At 41.3% G+C, this 7,829-nt stretch overlaps 1 pseudogene; it reads left to right on the top strand.

Moving 5' to 3' along the window:
* Nucleotides 1-5,474: 5,474 nt before the first annotated feature.
* LOC133060492 (oxysterol-binding protein-related protein 9-like) lies at nucleotides 5,475-7,519 on the top strand (annotated as a pseudogene).
* Nucleotides 7,520-7,829: the final 310 nt, after the last annotated feature.

Below are 7,829 nucleotides of genomic sequence, written 5' to 3'. Positions count from 1 at the left end.
GATTCTCCAGGCAAGAATACTGGAGTGGGTTGCCATTTCTTTCTCCAGGGGATCTTCCCGACCCAGGGACTGAACCCTGCATTGCAAGCGGACCCTTTACAGCTGAGCCCCTGGGGAAGCCCTAGTGTTGGCTAACGGCTTTTAAATTAGAGATAGTCCTTGAGTTATTCTCAGTTCTTTACCTAAAGCTGCCTAAAACCAAGCAAAAGAATGACAACAACGGATGTGCCACTGAGTGTCAACTTGATTAAGTCACTTGACAATAAATAACTTGGCAAGACCAGTCTAATGGCAGAAAACATATTCAATATGTGCTTTGAGCATTTACAACTGCAGGGACATAGAAATTCCATAACGACAGAGTAACATGCCAAATCAACCCCAGTGCTGACAAAAATAACATGCTTTAGACAAAAGGTAAAAAGCAAATGTTTGAAAGTACTAGAGAGTGATGAAGGGAGGGCAGAGATCAGAGGGGTCACAAATCGAGAAAGAAGGGAAAGCCAGGGGCTGAGATTCACATTTAAATGACTTTCTCACCTGAGGGTTCTTCCCAGCCCACTCCCCAGTAAGTGGAATAGAACTCCGACACAAAGCAGCCATTTCCATGGGCTGTCAAGATAGCATAGTACAGTAAGAAAGTACTGGGAGAGACCCCAGAAATGTCTGCTGTTTCTTTTTCCAGATTTGATTAGCTTCCTGCATGTGCTGATCTGTTCTCAGACGACCCCCCCCACCCCCAGGACCTGCTTCAGAGTCTTTAGCTTCCTGTCTATGCAGTTTTCTCCTCTCCATAGGGCAATTTTGCCCTATGAAGTGTAGTCACCTCTGTCTCCAGCAGTCCAGATCCATTCTGTGGTCTTGAAACTCTAGCAGACAGGAACTGTGCCAACAGGAGGGCTCACCCCATTTGTTTCCCATCTCTCAGGGATCATGGATCTTCACTGCTAGCTATTTAATTTCCAGGGCCTTATTTTGTCTGTTTCCTGCCTCTAGGACACCAATTATATGTGTGATACATCATTTCTCATTGTTCTACAGCCATTAGATGCCCTCTTCTTTGTTCATGGCCTTGCCTGTGTGTATGTGGGAATGTGTGTGTCTTAACATTCCCTCTTCATGTCAGTCATGCTCCTAATTGTATCTGTGGAATTTCTTGTTCAAGAGAGATGCTCCTGCCTCTTTCTCCAGCTGCAAGAGAACACCAGTGAGAGGTATGGGGATTTTTCGCTTTTTGTTTTTTCTTCTAACATTGCCTTGGTAGCAATGAGTTAGCAGATTTTTTCTAACCTGCTTATTGCATGATGGCTGTACCCACTCCTCCCAGGCCTACCATAGGTGAGCCAGCCCTACCTCCCCTTCCTCTAGGGGAAGCTTGTGCCTCACTGGAATCCATGCTGCCTTGCTACTCTGTGACCTCAGATCTCTGCAGACTTCCAAAAAGTTGTGACTGTCATTTATCTGACTTTTTCTTATTGTTAGTTGGGGACTTAAAGTCTTTCTAGCTTTTATATGTTGGAATAGTAGAACTCTTTCATTAGATGTATTCCTAGATATTTGATTATCTTTTGATGCTGCTTAAAAGGTAATATTTTGCATATTTTAGTTGGTAATTTTGCTGGTGTGCAGGAATACAAGTGATTTTTATGTATCAATATTAGCTGCTGTTGTTGGCTCAGTTGCTCAGTCATGTCCGACTCTCTGTGACCCGGTGGACTGTTGCACGCTGGGATCCTCTGTCCATTGGATTTCCTAGGTAAGAATCCTGAAGTGTGTTGCCATCTTCTACTCCACATGATCTTCTGGACCCCAGGATCAAACCTGAGTCTCCTGTTGCTTCACAGTATTGTAGGCAGACTCTAGTTGATATTAGATATATTGCTAAATTCACGTATTAATTTTAATAGATTATTCTTTTGATTTTCTAAGTACTCAATTACTAGTCTTCAAATTATTGCTTCCTTTCCAACAACCATACTGTTCATGGGGTTCTCAAGGCAAGAACACTGAAGTGGCTAACCGCTCTGTTCTCCAATGGACCACGTTTTGTCCGAACTCTCCACCATGACCCAATCGTCTTGGGTGGCCCAACATGGCATGGCTCATTGTTTCACAGAGTTGTGGTCCAAGTGATCAGATTGGTTAGTTTTCTGTGATTGTGTTTTTCATTCTGTCTGTCCTCTGATGAAGAAGGATAAGAAGCTTATGGAAGCTTCCTGATGGGAAAGACTGACTGAGGGGGAAACTGGGTTTTGTTCTGATGGGTGGTAAATCTTTAATCCCATTTTCTGTTGATGGGCTGGGCTGTGTTCCCTCCCTGTTATTTGACCTGAGGCCAGACTATAGTGGAGGTAGTGGAGATAATGGGGGCTTCCTGCAAAAGGTCCCAGGCACACACTGCTGCATTCAGTGCCCCCAACCCTGCAGCAGGCCACCACTGACCCACGCCTCTGCCAGAGACTCCTGGACACTCATGGGCAAGTCTGGGTCAGTCTCTTGTGGGATCACTGCTCCTTTCTCCTGGGTCCTAGGGCACACAAGATTTGCCAACAAAGGTCCATCTAGTCAAAGCTATGGTTTTTCTAGTAGTCATATATGGATGTGAGAGTTGGACTATAAAGAAAGCTGAGTGTCAAAGAACTGATGCTTTTGAACTGTGGTGTTGGAGAAGACTCTTGAGAGTCCCTTGGACTGCAAGGAGATCCAACCAGTCCATCCTAAAAGAGATCAGTCCTGGGTGTTCATTGGAAGGACTGATGCTGAAGCTGAAACTCCAATACTTTGACCCACTGATGCAAAGAACTCACTCATTTGAAAAGACCCTTATGCTGGGAAAGATTGAAGGCAGGAGGAGAAGGGGAAGACAGAGGATGAGATAGTTGGATGGCATCACCAACCCAATGGACATGAATTTGAATAAGCTCTGGGAATTGGTGATGGACAGGGAGGTCTGGCATGTTCCAGTCCATGGACTCTCGAAGACTTGGACACAACTGAGCGACAGAACTGAACTGAACTTCCAATAACCATAAATCTTATTTCCTTTTGTAATCTTATACGACCACAAGGAGGGAATCCCAGGTGGCCCTAGGGGTAAACAACCCACCTGCCAAAGCAGAAGATGTAAGAGACACAGGTTTGATCCCTGAGTTGGTAAGGTCCTCTAGAGAAGGAAATGGCGACCCAGTCCCATATTCTTACCTGGAGAATCCCAAGGATAGAGGAGCCTGGCGGACTACAGTCCATGGGGTCACAAAGAGTTGGGCATAACTGAAGCAACTTAGCACGCACACACGTGCTACAGCAAGGACGTTTACTATGATGTTAAACACAAGTGGTGATAAGGTAACATTTTCAGCCTCATAGGAAATATTTAAACAAATCATCATTAAGTATGATATTTGCTATAGAATTTCCTAGATATTCTTTATTAGATTAGAAAGCAATCTTTTATTCCTAGTGTATTAACAGCTTTTCTGTGATAAGTGAATTTCTATACATTTTCAGAGGATTGCAAGGCTTTTCTTTTTATTGAGTTAATGTGAATAACTCAATTAACACCTTAAAATGGTGTTAAGGTGTTAAGATGACTTTGCATTTTGTGAATAAGCACTTTGTCATGATGTATTGATATTCTTTTTATACATTGCTAGATGCAATTTACTCAGTTCTTATGACATGATTTTTAATTTCAGAATCAAATTTTTTATATATATAAAGTTTTATTTATATTTTTATTTATTTTAGGACACTGCTGCTGTTATGTTTCTCTGGTAATTTAAGCATTTTATCAAAGTTTTTAAACATATTGACATATAGTCGTCAATATTATGCTCAAATGTTTTAAATCACATATGTACATATGTAAGTTAATATATCTTCTTTTATATTTCCAGTACTAATAATTAAGCTATTACTTTCTTTCCATCCAACCACTCTCTCCTCTCCCTTTTTTTCTAACACCTTTCTTCTCTCTTCTTTTTTTTTAGACTAGCCTTGCCAGAGACTTATGAAATTTATTAGTATTTTTAAAATTTAATATTATGGATTTGTTAATTTTTTTCATTGTGCATTTGTTTTCTTTACCTGTTTCTGCTCTTATCTTTATTTTTTCCTACTGTTTATATTCTTTGGGTTAATTTGCTGGGTTTTCTTTCCTAAATTCTTGAGATGGCTACCTAGATAATTTTTTTTTTTAAGCCTTCTTCTTTCTTATTTTATACCTGAGGCACCTTCCTCAGCATTGTTTAGTTGCATCTTATATCTTTCTCATAATTATTTATGCTAAACATTTTCTAAATTCCATTTAGTTAGTCTCTCAGTTGTGTCCGACTCTTTGTTAGCCCATGGACTGTAGCCCACCAGGTTCCTCTGTCCATGGGATTCTCTAGGCAAGAAAACTGGAGTGGGTTGCCATTTTCTTCTCCAGCAGATCTTCCCGGCCCAGGGATTGAACCTTGGTCTTCTGCATTTCAGGCAGATTCTTTACTGTCTGAGCCACCAGGGAAGCCCTCCATTTAATTGCTTCCATTTAGTTGCTTATTCCAATCCAAAGATGGCTAGATGTGTATTTCTTAGGATTCAAACTTTTGATGTTTTAAGATATCTTTTAATTGATTTCTTAATTTTTCTGTGGCAGGAGAACATGCATGCATGCTAAATCATTTCAGTCATGTCCGACTCTGCAACCCCACGTACTGTAGCCTGCCAGGCTCCTTTGTCCATGGGATTATCCAGGCATGTATACTGGAGAGGGTTGTTATTTCCTTCTCCAGGGGACCTTCCCAACCCTAAGATCCAACCAGCATCTCTTACATCTCCTGCAATGGCAGGTGTGTTCTTTACCACTAGCACCACCTGGGAAGCCCCAAACTTGGAATTACTATAACATTCTATTGAGATTTATTTTAGCATTATTGGATGATCTTGGTAAATATTACTTGTGAACTTGAAAATAACTGTATTTCACACTATACAATTTCAATTGGTTTACAAATGTGATTTCACATTTATGAATGGAGATGTTCAAATTTTAAATACCATTTCTTGATTTTCTTTTTCTACTTGAACTCCCAGTTACAGAGAGAGGTATGGTAAAATCTCCCAGTATAACACAAATTGGTCTATTTTTCCTTTTAGTTCTGTCAAATTTTATATATTTGCAGATTTGTAAATTTTAACATATGGTGAGGCTTTTTCATAGTGTGCATAATAATTAAGATGAGTAATGTCAGTAGTGAGAGTTAATTATTGTCTTCAGCAATATGGAACTATTGGTAACCGGTATAAAATTAATTTTGCTGGAGTGATGAGAACTAAAGGCTAATTAAAGTGCAATCAAGAGAGGGTGAAAGGAGACTTGACAAGACCAACTGCACTGCAACAGTGATTCGGCTGAGGGGGGCAAAGAGGGGTGCTCGGAAGTGGTCCTCGGCTTCCTCCCCTGGAGGCACAGAGGGCAGGGGTCTTGGCGAATGGCTTTCCTGCTGGTCACTTGTGGAGTGAGTAAACCAGAGGGTCTGAGAGAGGGGCTGGCTCCCACCCCTGAGTCCCCAGGGACCCTGCTGCTTGCCTAGGCTGTGGGTGCAAGTGTGAGATTCTCGTACTGCCTCCATCCCGTCACCACCTGGGAGTTTGGATTCAGGATTTGTTCCTAGTCCTCAAGACTTTGATAACAAACTAACAGAAGCTGATGCTTATCTACAAGTATTGTTAGTTGAAGCTTTCTGATGATAAACTTCAAAACTGCAGAGATGATGAACAGAGAAAGAAAACTGAAATCCTCAAAGAGACAACAAATAGCAGGGCAGGATCAATTAAACACTGCATTGTGTTGCTGCAGATCACTAAAAGTACTATTAATCCTGTGGATGCACTATATCAACCTAGTCCCTTGGAACCTGTGGTCAGCACAGTGCCTTCCCAGCCTGTCTTACGTCCAGAACCTACTCAGTTGTGTGATTCAGAGCAGCGTCTGTCTTCTCTACCAGTTGGACCTGTATTAGCAACCTTGGGACATCATCAGACTCCAACACCAAAGAGTAAGGGCAGTGGCCACTCACCACCTAGTAGCCGTCTGACTTCTCCAAGCCATGGCAATTTGTCTCCAAACACAGTCCTAGAATTCTCTTTACTCTAGCAGTGAAGGTGAATTCTATGATGCAGATGAATTCCCTCAGAGTGGCTCATCCCCAAAGCACTTAATAGATCCCTCTGGATCTGCCTCAGTCTTGACACACAGGAGCTCAGGAAAGAGTCTAAAGCACCCAGATACCATGGAATCACTTAATTCTTCCATGTCCAGTGGAACAAGAGATGGTGACCTTTTCAATTCACATGATGATAGAAATGACCAAGGGGAGGAAGAGTCAGTGGAAAAGCACAGGAGTATTATCATGCATCTGTTGTCACAGGTTAGACTTGGAATGGATCTTATGAAGGTAGTTCTTCCAACATTTATTCTTGAAAGAAGATCTCTTTTAGAAATGTATGCAGACTTTTGCACACCTGGATCTGTTTGTGAGTATTAGTGACCAGAAGGATGCTAGAGACTGAATGTTTCATGTTTTGAAATGGTATCTCTCAGCTTTTCACGCAGGAAGGAGAGGATCAGTTGCCAAAAAGCCATACAACCCCATTTTGGGTGAAATCTTTCAGTGTCACTGGACATTACGAAATGATACTGAAGAGAATGCGGAGCTAGTTTCAGAAGGACCAGTTCCCTGGGTTTCCAAGAATAGATTAAACATTCGTGGCTGAGCAGATTTCTCATCATCCATCCATTTTCTTCTTATTAAAACAGCTGAGTGTTTTACTAAGAAGATACAATTCAATGCTCATATCTGGACCAAATCAAAATTCCTCAGATGTCAATTGAGGTGCACAACATAGGTCAGGGCTGTATCTCTTGTCTAGAGCATGATGAACATTACATTCTCACATTCCCCAATGTTTATGGCAGGTCTATCCTCACAGTGCCCTGGGTAGAACTAGGTGGAGAATGCTATATTAGTTGTTCCAAAACTGGCTATAGTGCAAACATCGTCTCCCACTCTAAACTTTTCTATGGAGGTAAGAAGCACAGAATTACCTCTAAGATTTTTTCCCCAAATGACAGGAAGTCTTTCTGCTCAACAGAAGGGGAACGGAATGGTATAATGTATGCAAAATACTCAACAGGGGAAAATGAAGTTTTTATATATACCAAGAAATTGCCTATACTCACAAAGAAAGTGAGGAAACTGGAAGATCAGAAAGAGTATGAATCCCACTGCCTTTGGAAGGATGTCACTTTAAAGATGCAGCATCTGAAGCCAAGCATAGACTTGAAGAAAAGACAAAGAGAAGAAGCCTGAGAAAGGAAGGAAAAGGAAATTCAATGGGAGACAAGGTTGTTTCATGAAGATGGAGAATGCTGGGTTTTTTTGATGAACCATTACTGAAATGTCTCGGTGCTGCCAAGCATTCAGTTGGGAAACACAAAGTTTGCTCCCGGTTCCGGGGCAGGAGGCATAATTAAGCAACAATCTTCCTTTGGGAGAACCTATTCCCTCCCTTATTGCAGTGGTTCCTATCTCAGGGATACTGGACTTTCTGAGGCAGATGAACAATTAAAGCAAACAAAGCTTCCCTTTTTCCTGTCTGTGGCAGTTACAATGTTGATTTTGGTCTTGAGAAAAACTTCCGGTATTGAAAACAAGATGTCTGCTCCTTTTCAAATCCCATGGTATAAATCCCAGTCTTAAACTCTGCATTCCAGCACTGCTATTGAGATATACAATATCTGTTTGCTAGTTCAAATAATCTTGGGTTCTATATATATATATATA

The sequence above is a fragment of the Dama dama genome, chromosome 8, assembly GCF_033118175.1.
Source record: "Dama dama isolate Ldn47 chromosome 8, ASM3311817v1, whole genome shotgun sequence".
NCBI lineage: Eukaryota > Metazoa > Chordata > Mammalia > Artiodactyla > Cervidae > Dama > Dama dama.
Note: the sequence above shows the minus strand (reverse complement) of the source record. Positions and strands in the feature narration are given on the sequence as shown.